Source organism: Callospermophilus lateralis, chromosome X (assembly GCF_048772815.1).
Source record: "Callospermophilus lateralis isolate mCalLat2 chromosome X, mCalLat2.hap1, whole genome shotgun sequence".
Classification (NCBI taxonomy): domain Eukaryota; kingdom Metazoa; phylum Chordata; class Mammalia; order Rodentia; family Sciuridae; genus Callospermophilus; species Callospermophilus lateralis.
The window spans coordinates 102,842,039-102,855,235 of record NC_135325.1 but is presented as its reverse complement, the minus strand read 5'-3'; positions in this window follow the sequence as shown (position 1 = coordinate 102,855,235).

Genomic DNA, 13,197 nt, shown 5'->3' with positions numbered 1-13,197 from the left:
TGGGTCCAAAAAGTGAGTAATTTTGACAGGGCAGAGGAGATAAGTTATCACTTTAGAGGGTTGTGAGGGACATTATGCCTTCAGAGGACAATCAGTTTTAAATCAAAGCAAAAAGGTAATTGTAGGTCAAAGCTTCTCAGTGTCAGCACTACTGAATTTTTTTCTTTTGACTAGATACCTTTTTTGTTTTGTTTTGGAGAAGACTGCCCTGTGAATTGTATGCTATTTAGCAATATCCCTGGCCTCTACCTAGGAGATAACTGTAGCAACAACCCACTGCGCCAACCAAAGCTGGCCACATATTCTCTGTGGGAAAATCAACCCTTGAGAACCATTGTGTTAGATCATCAAAAAGTTTGAAGAAATGGGGAATTTTTTTCTGGAATTTACTGACTTTGATCCTCATAATAAAATCATTTTCATCTTATATTATTTCTCCTCTTGAAATTTAATAAAAATGAAGTAAAATGTGATTCTACCCGTATGTAATAGACTTTGTAAATTTATTGTGAAATCATATATTTTACATCATTATCAAAAACATAGTAATTCACTTAATTGATTTGTTATAACACATTATATATAACACAACACAATTTAGATTCCATATTAGTGCCTTTCATGGCAGTTACCATAGTTTAAGAAACTGTCAACTTTCCCTGGGATTTCTAAAATGTTCCATAGTTGGTTTATGTCCATCAAGTTTGGTGTCCCTCCTACTTACATTTTCCACACTGTATTCATGGAACTGTATTTAGACCATGTTACTCCCTTGACCATCTCCACACCAGCTTGGTTTCACATTACAAAGAGAATAAAATGGAATGTTTAAAATGGTCTGCAGACACTAAATAATTGGGTTCTGCCTACTTCTTTAACACATCTAACACTACTGTCTTCCTTGGGCCAAAAAATACAACCACAATCTTTATTTTCTTCAAACATTGAACTGTAAAATCCCTGCCACCTCAGTAATAATATATTACTAGTTTCTCTTTTAAGAATTATCTTGGGCCGGGGTTATGGCTCAGTGGTAGAGCACTTGCCTAGCATGTGTGAAGCCCTAGGTTTGATTCCCAGCACCACATATAAATAAATAAAATAAAGGTCTATTGACAACTAAAAAAATATTAAAGGAAAAAAAATAATAAAAAAGGAACAGAATTATCTTCCCTCAGTTTTGCTCCTTGTGATTAATATCATAGTTCAAGTATTAAAATCTCCGAGAGTTCTTAACAAACTCAATGTAAATTAGGCACAGCCATATCCCAAAAAAATGACTGACAGTCATTATTTTTTTCACTGTTTTAGTTACTTCATTATACCTCACCACTACCTTTAGTTGTTTTATTGGTTTACTTATATATTTAGTTGTAAAACATATGCAAGCTCTGTGAGGACAACCACTTTAACTGCCATGTTTAGCAGTACTTTCCAGCATCTTTATCATAGTACAGTATTATTTTATAAACCATGATAAAAGAATGAGTTCAGTTGTAAAGTGATGCTTGCAATATTTCCTTTCTCTCTTCTATGTTCAAATCGCTGTGATTTAAATTTAGTTGCTTTTTTTATTGTTAATCCTGCTAATAATTTACACAATATATTCCATCATTGGGGGAAATTCCAAATGCAATTTTGTGAAATATTATACTAAGTGAGAAAAGGATTCAAATTCTAATCTACTTTGAAATCAGTCTGTTTACCTGTTGCCTAAGGAGGATCAAGGAGATTCAATTGTCTCTGAACAACCACAAAACTAATTAGAGGTGATATTAAAAATGTGATCTATCCTTTTATAATGACACTTTTAAGATGACTTCTATTATACACAAACTTGGCTAACATGGCTGTCTAGTTTGGCACTGCAAGGATAATGTAAAATTTCAGCATTACTTTCCTTAAGTATTTTTTAATTTATTACTTAATCTGAAGGGATTGGAGTGGCTTTTATATGATGTTGGATTTTATTTCATTATTTACATAGAACAGTTGTAGTGTACACAGCAATTAAATATAATCTATCCTCTGCTCTCATCTCATTAAGTGATATTCTCTAGCCCCAATTCAAATTAATTATTGTTGCAAGAGATCAGGTAGTGTTGAGAGCCACAGCCGAAGGGGCCCCAGCAAACTTCCAGCTGCCAGCAAACTTCCAGATGCCAGTTGATGATTGGCTCACAGTGGCCCCAGAAAACTTCTAGCTTCTGACTGATTGGCTCCTCTGCGGTGATGCTCACTGGGCTGTTTCCCCGCCCTTTCAGACCACGGAGCTGCTCATTGGGGGACTTTTTTTGGCTCTGCCCACCCGACCCAGCCAATCAGCCTCAAGAGCAGGAGGAGTGGGAGGTTTCTTTTGACATGTGGCTCCTGAATTGTGCCCGGCCAGACTGCGGCATTTGGTGGCCCGTACGGGGATTAGTCGCCACTCCTAGGCCTCAAAGCATTTGTGTGGCTTGTTGTAATGGCCAATGTTTTGGCCATTCTTGACGAGAGATGATGCTAAGGTCTGCACCTGTATCCAGGAGCCCATTAAATTCATGTCCTTGAATATTTAGTTTTATCATGGGGCGAGAATCTAAATTTAAAGAAAGCATAGCCCAATCTATACCTGTGGAGCCTAATCCCTTGGAACCTCTTTCTACAGTATGACTGGAAAATTTATCATGTAGGCTGGGTATTATTAGTAACTGTGCTATTCTATCTCCTGGTGAAATTACTGATATACCCTTTGGAGAACTGGCTATAATTTTTATTTTACCTTCACTTTTATTTCACCTAGGGATCAATTACCCCAGGACTTATCATAAGTCCTTTTAGAGTAGAAGAGCTGCGTCCCAATAATAAGCCTACTTTTCCTTTGGGAAGAGATCCTTTTACCCCTGTGGGAATGATTTGAATTCCCATCTCTGGAGTTAGTACTGATCTGGCGGAGGCGCAGATGTCCAACCCTGTGCTCCCTCTGGTTTGTCTGATGAGGGATCTGATGGACAATGTGTCCTGGGCACTACCCTGATGGGGTTGCTGGGTTCCTCCAGTGCTCCGTATATTTGTGGTTTTGGGCCCTGGAGCACTGGCCCCCCTGATCATTTTTTGGCAATGGAGCCCGATGCCTTTCTCCATGATATCGTGGATAAACCCCTGGTCCTTGTTCGGTTTTTGATAATGGAGTACCCTCTATGGTGGGTTGAGAACGGCATTCATTAGCCCAATGTCTCCCTCTATGGCATCGTGGGCAAATACCCGGTATTCTACTCCTTTGATACCTAGTTTTGTTAAACCCTCCTCCTATGGGGCAATTCCTTTTAAAATGTCCTGTTTGTTCACAATTGTAGCATGTTCTTGGCCTGGCATCTAAAGCCTGTTTTACTGCAGCTGCCACAATTTGCCCTTGTTCATTAATGTCTCTGGCATCTAAAGCCTGTTTTACCGCAGCTGCCACGACTTGCTCTTATTCATTAATGTCTCTACGTAATTTAATATATGTGTTTAAATCTTCATGTTTCCATGGTCTAATGACTTCTCTGCACCAACAATTCGCTTGCTCATAAGCCAGTTGTTTTAGTAATGGCATTGCTTGTTCTGTATTCCCCAAAACTCTGGTAGCTGTTTGAATAAGCCTATATACAAATTCAGCATAAGGTTCATTAGCTCCTTGTATTACCTTAGATAACTGACCTTGTAAACCTCCATGTCCTTGTAAAGTCTTCCATGCCTTAACTGCATCTGCAGCAATTTGTGCATATACGCCAGGATCATATGTAATTTGTTGCTGCTGATCCTCCTAAGGTCCCTTTCCTAACAACATATCTAGATTTCTCTGAGGATAACCAGCTGCTGCATTTTGCCTAGGCGTCTCCTTGCAAAATTCCTCATTGGCAACCTTCCATAACAGGTATTGTCCTCCATTTAGCACAGCTTTACACATATTAGCCCAATCTGCTGGCGTCATGTTCAAGTTGGTAATGGATTCGACCAAGCTTACAGTGAAGGGTGCTTGAGGACCATAGGTTGTTACAGCCTCTTTTAGCTGCTTCACTGTTTTGAAATTTAAAGCATGGTGAATTCGCTGCCCTCCTGCCTGCTCAAATACAGGGCATGTTAATACTTGAGATCCTGTCTCAGGATCCCAACTATCAACTGCGGGGGTTGGGAGCCTCCCAGCATATGGAGGTGGCCTTGTTGGTTGGACACTTACGTCCTCTGGTGATAAAAAGGTGTTAGTAGCAGTCTCCTGTAGAGGTGGCGCTGTTGGTTGGACACTTAAGCCCTCTGGTGATAGAAAGGTGTTAGTAGCAGTCTCCTGTTATAACTTTCCCCCTGAAGGCTTTTTCTGCTTTACACTTTCTTTCTCTGTCTGACTAGTTTGAGAGGCCTTCTCTTTTACTTGAATTTTTTCCTCTGTCTGACTAGTTTGAGAGACCTTCTCTTTTAATTGAATTTTTTCCTCTGTCTGACTAGCTCAAGAGGCCTTCTCTTTTACTTGAATGTTTCTACTATAATACAACCCAAGAAGATAACGCCAAACAAAACTGAAACAGAGTGAAACAAAATTGGAACAACAGAAAATTATTATAGCCTTTCTATCCTCCTGAAATGTCCATCCATCCTTTGTCCCTGTTCCTCAGATGTGAGCAGTTTTTCTTCCGTCTCACTCATCTCCAGGGACAGGCAACTTAAAACAAAAGTGAAGCAAAACAAAAGAAGAATCTAAAAATGGCTACCCATCCTCTCGTCCTGCCCTCAGGGGCAAGCAGTTTACCTTATCACTTACCCTCAGTCGTTCCCCGTGGGGCCCACCAACTGCTGCAGTCTGGCTGGGCACAATTCAGGAGCCACCTGTCAAAAGAAATGAAATTTATTTTTAGAACCACACACCAAACCACACAGCTCCTCAGGAAAAACCTTCAGAGCCCAACTGCCACCACTGGCTTCCCACAAGCCTTTTTTATTTTTTTCACGTGATTTAAATGGTTTAATTTAAATTGGGTAAACAGCTGTTGAGGATTGTTTTAATATGTGAACAAAAATGGAGGTTAACAGATCTGTTTGTTTACTTTCACCTTTCCTTTTCATTATATTTAATAATTCTGTTGAAGATAAGGTACATTGTTAAGAAAATTGTTTTCTAAAAAAAAAATTGTTTTCTTTTAGTGCCTTCTGGAATGTTATATGATTTTTTCTTTAGCCATTATTGCCAGAATTCCTATCTTCATCCCAGTGCAGGTGAAGACAAAGATAAAACCAATCTACAGCTTCTGCAATAGCCATCACTGAACTGCTTGCAGAACTTGCCTGGACTATGTATCACTTGTATGCATTGTGAACTCACTTGTATGCATTGTGAACTATCTGTTGGTGCAGCGACTTGTGGTAGTGTTGGGGTATTTTTGCTGATGGTGTCATATGTTTTCTCGGTTTCAAATTTATTTACAGAAGTAGTCATTGTCTCTAGTCAAGTACAAATTTTATGTTAATATATGTTGGTAAGATTAGTCTACAACCTTTCTGAAAAATGAGATATCTACAAAACATTTCTACCACACACCAAAATTTCAGAGTTATTTGTGTTTATTACAAATGTTTGTGTTTCCCAGTAGCCAATGTCATATTTAGAATCATTATACATGTTTTATTTTCCCTTCATGCCTCAATCCTGTTCTGTGGACCAATGACAAAAACAAGATTTTTCTGTGAATAATAACTTAGATATGACAAATCCCAGTCTAGGGTTAGTTCCCAGTTAACTTGAATCTAAATATTGTATAAAAATTAAACCATTAAGTATTATTTTATTGTATAGCATAACTGCTTATTTAAATATTTAATTGCTCTTAGACTCCACTACCAACCAGTACAGTACCTTTATTGCTGCAAGGCAGTGTCAAAATTAATAGCCACTTTTCATCATGTGACATAGAATTCAGTAAGAAATATAAAGAAGTTATATTTTTAACCAGTAAATTGATGTTAATTTATTGCTGTGTGCAAAGAACTGTGCTCAATAGTAGGCATACAGTGAAGAATAAGACAAACCATGCATGTGTGATTTTTTATCACAGCCAATTGTGTAAGATATTGTCTATTTAAGATAAAGTAAAACTGCTACTTGTGCTAACTTCTATGTGACAGCACAAAAGGAAAAATTCTTAACATGAATTTCAGTTGTGTGCCTAATGTTGTATGTTATATTCTTTCTATAAAAAAAACAGAACATTTTTGGAAGCAGTGATTATGTCTGCTAATAAACTTGAAAGGATGTGTAATAATATCTAATAATACCTCCTCACAGAATGTCTCAAAAATATTTACACATATAAATAACATCTGCTCATGCATTATTCTTTTTTAAAATACAAGGTTCATTCATTCTTAAGATTTTCTTCAGCACAGAGCCTCTTTTTATATAAAATGTGACTACATGTGGAACTATTCTATAGTTTGTTCCCTTCTTGAACTATAAAATATGAAATGGTATACTGATTGAAAGCCTGAAAATAATATATAGTTTTAAGTATCCCTGCTTGGATAGTAATAACTTACCTTAACACCATGAAGGCTGTATATGAAAACTAAAATTCAACATCATAGTGAATCAGGAAAAGCTGAAAGCATTTCCTTTAAGTTCTGGAACAAGATAAGGATGTCTACTATCACCACCACTATTCAATTTAATACTAGAAACTTGAGTTAGAGAAATTATCACGAGAAGGAATTAAAATGGATAAAATATAAAAAGTCAAATGACCAGTTTGCAGATGATATAATCCTATACTTAAAATATCCTCAAACATCCACTGGACGATTGCTAAAGCTAGTAAATGAATTCAGTAAAGTAGCAGGTTACAGAAGTAACATAAAAAAAATCAATAAGTTTCCTGTATATGAATAATGAATCTATGTCTATGAAAGTCTATGGAAAAATAAATAATTTAGGAAAAAAATCTTATTCACATATAATCTCAAAAAATTACTTAGAAATAGGACTGGGGATGTGGTTCAAGCGGTAACACGCTTGCCTGGCACACGTGGGGCACTGGCTTCGATCCTTAGCACCAAATAAAAATTAAAAAAATAAAGATGTTGTGTCCACCGAAAACTGAAAAGTAACTATTAAAAATTCTCTCCCTCTCTAAAAAAATTATTTAGAAATAAATCTTTCCAAGAAGGTGAAAGGTATCTACAGTGACAACTATAGAACACCGAAGAAAGAAATTTGAGAAGATACTTGAAGAGGACGCAAGAAAAAGACACAAGAAGATGAAAAGACCTCCCATGTTAATGGATAGGCAGAGTTAATATTATTATTATTATCATATATTATCATAATGGCTATACTATCAAAGTAATATACAAATAAAATTCCCTGTATTCTTCATCAAAACACCAACGATATTCTTCACAGAAATAGGAAAAACAGTTCTAGAATTCAATTGGAAGAATAAAAGACCCAGAATAGTCAAAGCAATTCTAAGTCAAAAAAATTAATGCTGCTGGCATCACAGTGCTGACTTCAAATAAAACCACAGAGCTCTACTAACAAAAATTTCATAGAACTGGCATAAAAATAGACACAAATAACAAAGAAGAACATTATAATACACAGAGATAAACCCACACAGATACAGTCATCTGATCCTTGACAATGGTTACAAAAATACGTAGTGGAAAAAAATATATTCTTTTTAACAAATGGTGCTAGGACAATTAGTTATCTATATGTATGGGAATGAGACTAGACCCTTAGCTCTCACCCTGTACAAAAGTCAACTCAAAATGGATCAAAGGCCTAAGAATTAGACCAGAATCTATGCAATTCCAAGAAGAAAATGTAGGGTTAACACTCCAACATATAAACGCAGGTGCTAGCCTTCTCAGTAGGACCCCCCTAAAGCTCAGGAAATAATACCAAGATTTAAGAAATATGATGGCATCAAATTAAAAAGTTCTTGTAGGGAAAAGGAAGTGTTGTAAAAATGTGGATGTGTAACCGATGTGATTCTGCAATCTTGTATTTGGGGTAAAAATGGGAGTTCATGACCCATTCGAATCAAATGTATGGAAGATGATATGTCATGAGCTTTGTAATGTTTTGAACAACCAATAAAAAAAAAGAAAAGGAAGTGATTAATATGAAGCCAAAACCTACAGAATGGGAGAAATTTTTGATAGCTATTCATCTGACAGAGGATTCATATTCAGAATACATAAAGATCTCAATAAAATGTAACAAGAAAAACATAACCCAATTAACAAATGGACTAATGAATTTAATAGGCAATTATAAAAAAAGAAATACAAAAGGCCAACAAATATGTTCAACAGCTTTAGCTATTGGAAATACAAATCAAAACTACACAGAAATTTCATCTCACTCCAGTTAGAATGGCAGCCATTACAAATACAAACAATAATAAATACTGGAAAGGATGTGGAGAAAAAAATCACTTTTGCACTGTTGGTGGGACTGAAAATTTGTACAACTACTATGGAAATCAGTATGGTGTTTCCTCAAAAGACTAGGCATGGAACCACCATGGAACTCAGCTTTCCTAAAGAATTAAAATAATCATAATATAGCAATACATGCATATCATGTTTGTAGCAACACAATTCACAATAGCCAAATTATGAAATCAGTCCAGGTGCCCATCAACATATGAATGGGATAAAGAAAATATGATATATATGTGTATATATATGAGATATATGTATATATTTATATATATATTATATATATGATATACATATACACATATGTGTGTATATATATGTATACATGTACACACACAATGGAATATTACTCAGTCATAAAGAAAATGAAGTTATGACATTTGCTGTAAATGATGGAACTGTAAAACATCATGCTAAGTCAAATAAATCTGACTCAGAATGTCAAGGGTTGAATGTTTTCTCTCATATGCAGAAGATAGAGAAAAATAAAGGGGTAAGAGGTGGATCTCATGAAAATTGAGTGGGGAACAGTGGATTAGAAGAAGGGGATGGATGAGGAAGTCATAGAGATGGGAAAGGGACAGCAGAATGAAATTGTTCAAATTATGCTATATGTGTATATGAATATATCACAATTAATTCTACATTCAAGTATAGTGCACAAATTAAAATAATGATAAATAAAAAGAAGAAAGATCAATAGAGCAATAATGTAGAGGAAAGGGATCCAGGAAAGAGAGTAGGAAAGGTGAAGTACTGGACAAAGAAACACATCGAATTATATTGTATACATTTATGAATAATCAAATCAATAAATGGGCAAAGGAACTAAACAGACATTTCTCAAAAAAAGAAATGTGAGCATTCAGCAAATATATGAAAACATTTTTCTCAACAGATAAATGCATAAAGAGTATGTAGTATATATACACAATAGAATATTACTCAGCCATAAAGAAAAATACAACAGTTACTATTATGGTATTATGTAAAAATGTGGATGTGTAACTGATGTGATTCTGCAATCTTTGTAATGTTTTGAATAACCAATTAAAAAAAAGTATCATAAAAAAAGAAAAATGACTTTATGACATTTGATAAGTGGGTGAATCTGGAGACTATCATACTAAGTGAAATAAGTCAATCTGTAAAAGCCAAAGGTTGAACATTTTCTCTAATATGTGGTTGGTAATCCACAATAAGGAGGGAAATAATACTTTAGTGGGTTAGACAAAGGGCAATGAAGGGAAGGGGGTGGGGAAGGGAATAGGAAAGACAGTGAAATGAATCTAACATAACTTTCCATTGTACATACATGAATACACCACACAATGAATCTCACCATTATATACATCCACAAGAAATTAATTTTAAAAAAGAATGGCTGATCCATATAAAAGTCAAAGATTATCATACCAATTTTAAAATTATATATTATTATATCAAAATATTAGGAGAAAGAAAAACTGAAAATAAATAATGGAAAAAGACCATAAAATCACAAATGAATAAAAAGCTAGTGTTTTTTTAATATCAGTCAGACTAAACCTTAAATCACTTTAAAACAATTTTAAATGATTCTGGTCATCAAGAGATAATTATATGTTTCTATAAATTTAAAATCTAACTTGAAATTATACCAAAAATTGACAGAAGCACAAAAGTAATAGAGAAATGTACAACCACAGGGTACAATTTTAGCAAATAATATAACTGATCAAGTAAGTAATAGAGTAAGAGAGTACTGAGAGACTATGTAGACAAAAATGAGCAAGATTTAATGAATATGATTAATAAGCTTTCAATCAATTCAAATAGATATGGCACAGCAACCAAGAAGTGCAGAGAATGCATGCTTCTTTCAAGAATATAAAATATATATATTTATAAAAGCTGGCCATCTGCTGGGCAATGAAGCAAGTTTCAATATATTTCAAGTCTCAACTCATTTTAAGGGTTGCCATAATGCAAACTATGTTTTCTTACCACAGTCAATTATGGTAGATATCATTAATAAAAATATGCCTTGCCTATTCTCCACTTATTTGAAAGATAAAAAAATATAACAATTAATAATTTGTGCTTCAAACCTTATAATGAAATTAGAAAATAAATTGAACTAAATAATGTTCAAATTATTAAATAACAAATTGTGGATTGCAATTAAAACAGTACAAACAACAATACTTATTGTCAAAATATATATTACAAGGGAATCAATGTTGAACAAATTCCAAACAATTATTAACAAAATTATCTTTGTAGTATTCGCCAAATGTCACTGAACTTTTTTTTCAGTTCTTTTTAAAATATATATATATTGTTCTAGTTGGACACAATATCTTTATTTCATTTTTATGTGGTGCTGAAGATCAAACCCAGGGCCTTGTACATGCTATGCAAGTGCTCTACCGCTGAGCCATAACCCCAGCCCCTGTCACTGAACCTTTTTAAGTGTGGCAGGGTTTTTTTATGTATATGGTGAAGGGTGTGATGAGATCATTGATAATGGTATTGTGTACCTGAAGTGATTATTTTTCCTAGAAAGCTTTATTTTCTGCCTTTATTGTTTTGAGGTATTAAAAACAAAAAAGAATGAAGAAGGAGAAAGAAAAATTAGCCACAGAGAAGGCTTTAGAGCTATCAGGGTTTTTACTTCTCTTTCACTTAAAAATTGCTTAGTAAACTAGTAAATAAAATTTGTTACATACAGAAATTTGTGTCTCCTATGAGAAAATCAATTTTTGTGTACAGAAAAACATGCAGAATTACTGGAGAACTTCATAAAGGAAAGAAAGTGGATGATTCATGGAAGGTGGTGGACTTAATATCACACACTCTACTATTTTCCAACAGATGGGGCTGATGAGGCAGGAGTGGAAGATCTGGGCCAAGAGAGAAAAGGACCAGCAATGATTGGAGGACTAGAAGTGTTAAATCTGCAACCAGAACAGGAGCTGGAGCTTGCAGTGAATATTATAGTGTAAATTACACCCCAGGGAGAAAAATGGCTGTAAGAAATTAGATTCCCTTTGCAGCTGTCATAGACACTGACACTTTGCTAACACTTGCTTTACTCAAAAAGTGTTTATATGAAGACAAAACAAAACAAAAACCATTGGGGGGGGCAGTCTCCATTTGTACACATGTAGTGGGGGAATAGCTACAGGGGATTTTAGGACGTTTCTATTGAAAATATTAATTTTGTATGAATAGTCACCTTAATTTTTATTTTAAAAATGGGGATTTCCATCAAATGCTTTTTTATTATTAAACAGACTTTCTTCTATATGATTATGAAAAATTGCTTTTTTACTGCCTTTGACAGATGAAAAGTATTTCCCAACATTATTTTATCTGAGCAAAGTTGTCAGTGTTTTTGAAAATATCTGTCTATGATTATTAATATCAAAATTACAATATGAATCTGGTCAGTGTTCACTGGACATGTTGTAGTAAAAATCTAAACAACTAAATATGACTTTAATGCTTAAAGGCTCATTTATAAGTCATTTTCTGCTCAAATACATATGTATAAGAATTTACATTGGAGTACAATATTGTAGCAAAAACTACGAATGATACACAGTCATACTTTGAAATGTTCTGACATTTAAAATAGTGAAAATGAATGAGCTAGGGATCTGTGAAGAATGATTAACTGACAAAACATTGAGTGAGAAAAACAAGTTCCAAAATAATTCATTGAGTATAATTTTCTAGTCCTTACTGAAAACCTATATATATTTGGAAGTATGCTAAGGACTAAATATATTATCTTTCTAATAATAATCATTGATATTTGGATTTACAGATGAAGAAAATTAATAGTCACCAACTTGCCCCATGTAATAGCCATTAAATTGTAAACCAAGATGGCAGAGAAGTCAGAGAAAGAGAGAGTAGAAGAAAGGTGGATGGACATGATCAATGCATAATATATAATAATTATAATAAAAAAGATGTGATTCCAGATCAGTCTAACTCTAAAACCTGAACTATTAACCAGTATAGAGTCAAAGCAGTAACTAAAACCTATTGTTCTCCATATTCATGCATCTATTGAGGAGTCTTCTTGGGCAGAAGAAAACACCATAAACTGCATTAGGTATATTCATAAACCCATGAATTATGTGAAAATAAAATATTAAAATGGTAGCAAAAGATTAACTCCTAAATTACCTATTCTAGAATTACAAAGAAGTATTTATGATACACATAGTCTACATGTCCTTGCTTTTGCATACATAGTACACAATTCCAAGAGGGAGGATTCTCATGGAATGCAATGTAAATAGTGTCCTTGAGGTCAGAAAATGAAAAGGCCCTTCATGCCATATCCATTTGCCAGGGAAACAAGGACAGCAGCATCAGGACAGAAGTAGGCATTATGCTATTGACACTGCCTTCCTTGTATAAAATGTAAATTATTTCTGAGTATATTTTGATTAAATGTTGTTGGCTTAAATTGAGGTAGTTTATAAAAATATTTTTCCATGAAATTAGATATTATGACTGTTTTATTAAATGATCATGAATTCACTATAGAATGAGGATTTAATTAACTGATTCTAGAGCTATACTATGTAAAATTTCAATTCTAACATTCACTATTTATGTGATATCGGTTAAGTTTTCTAACCTCCCCCTTTTCAGTTTTCTCATTCATAAGGTAGGTTCTTTCTCATAAGCATTTTGCAAAGATTAAGAGTTAATGTAAGTAAAGTGCCTAGACCACTGCCT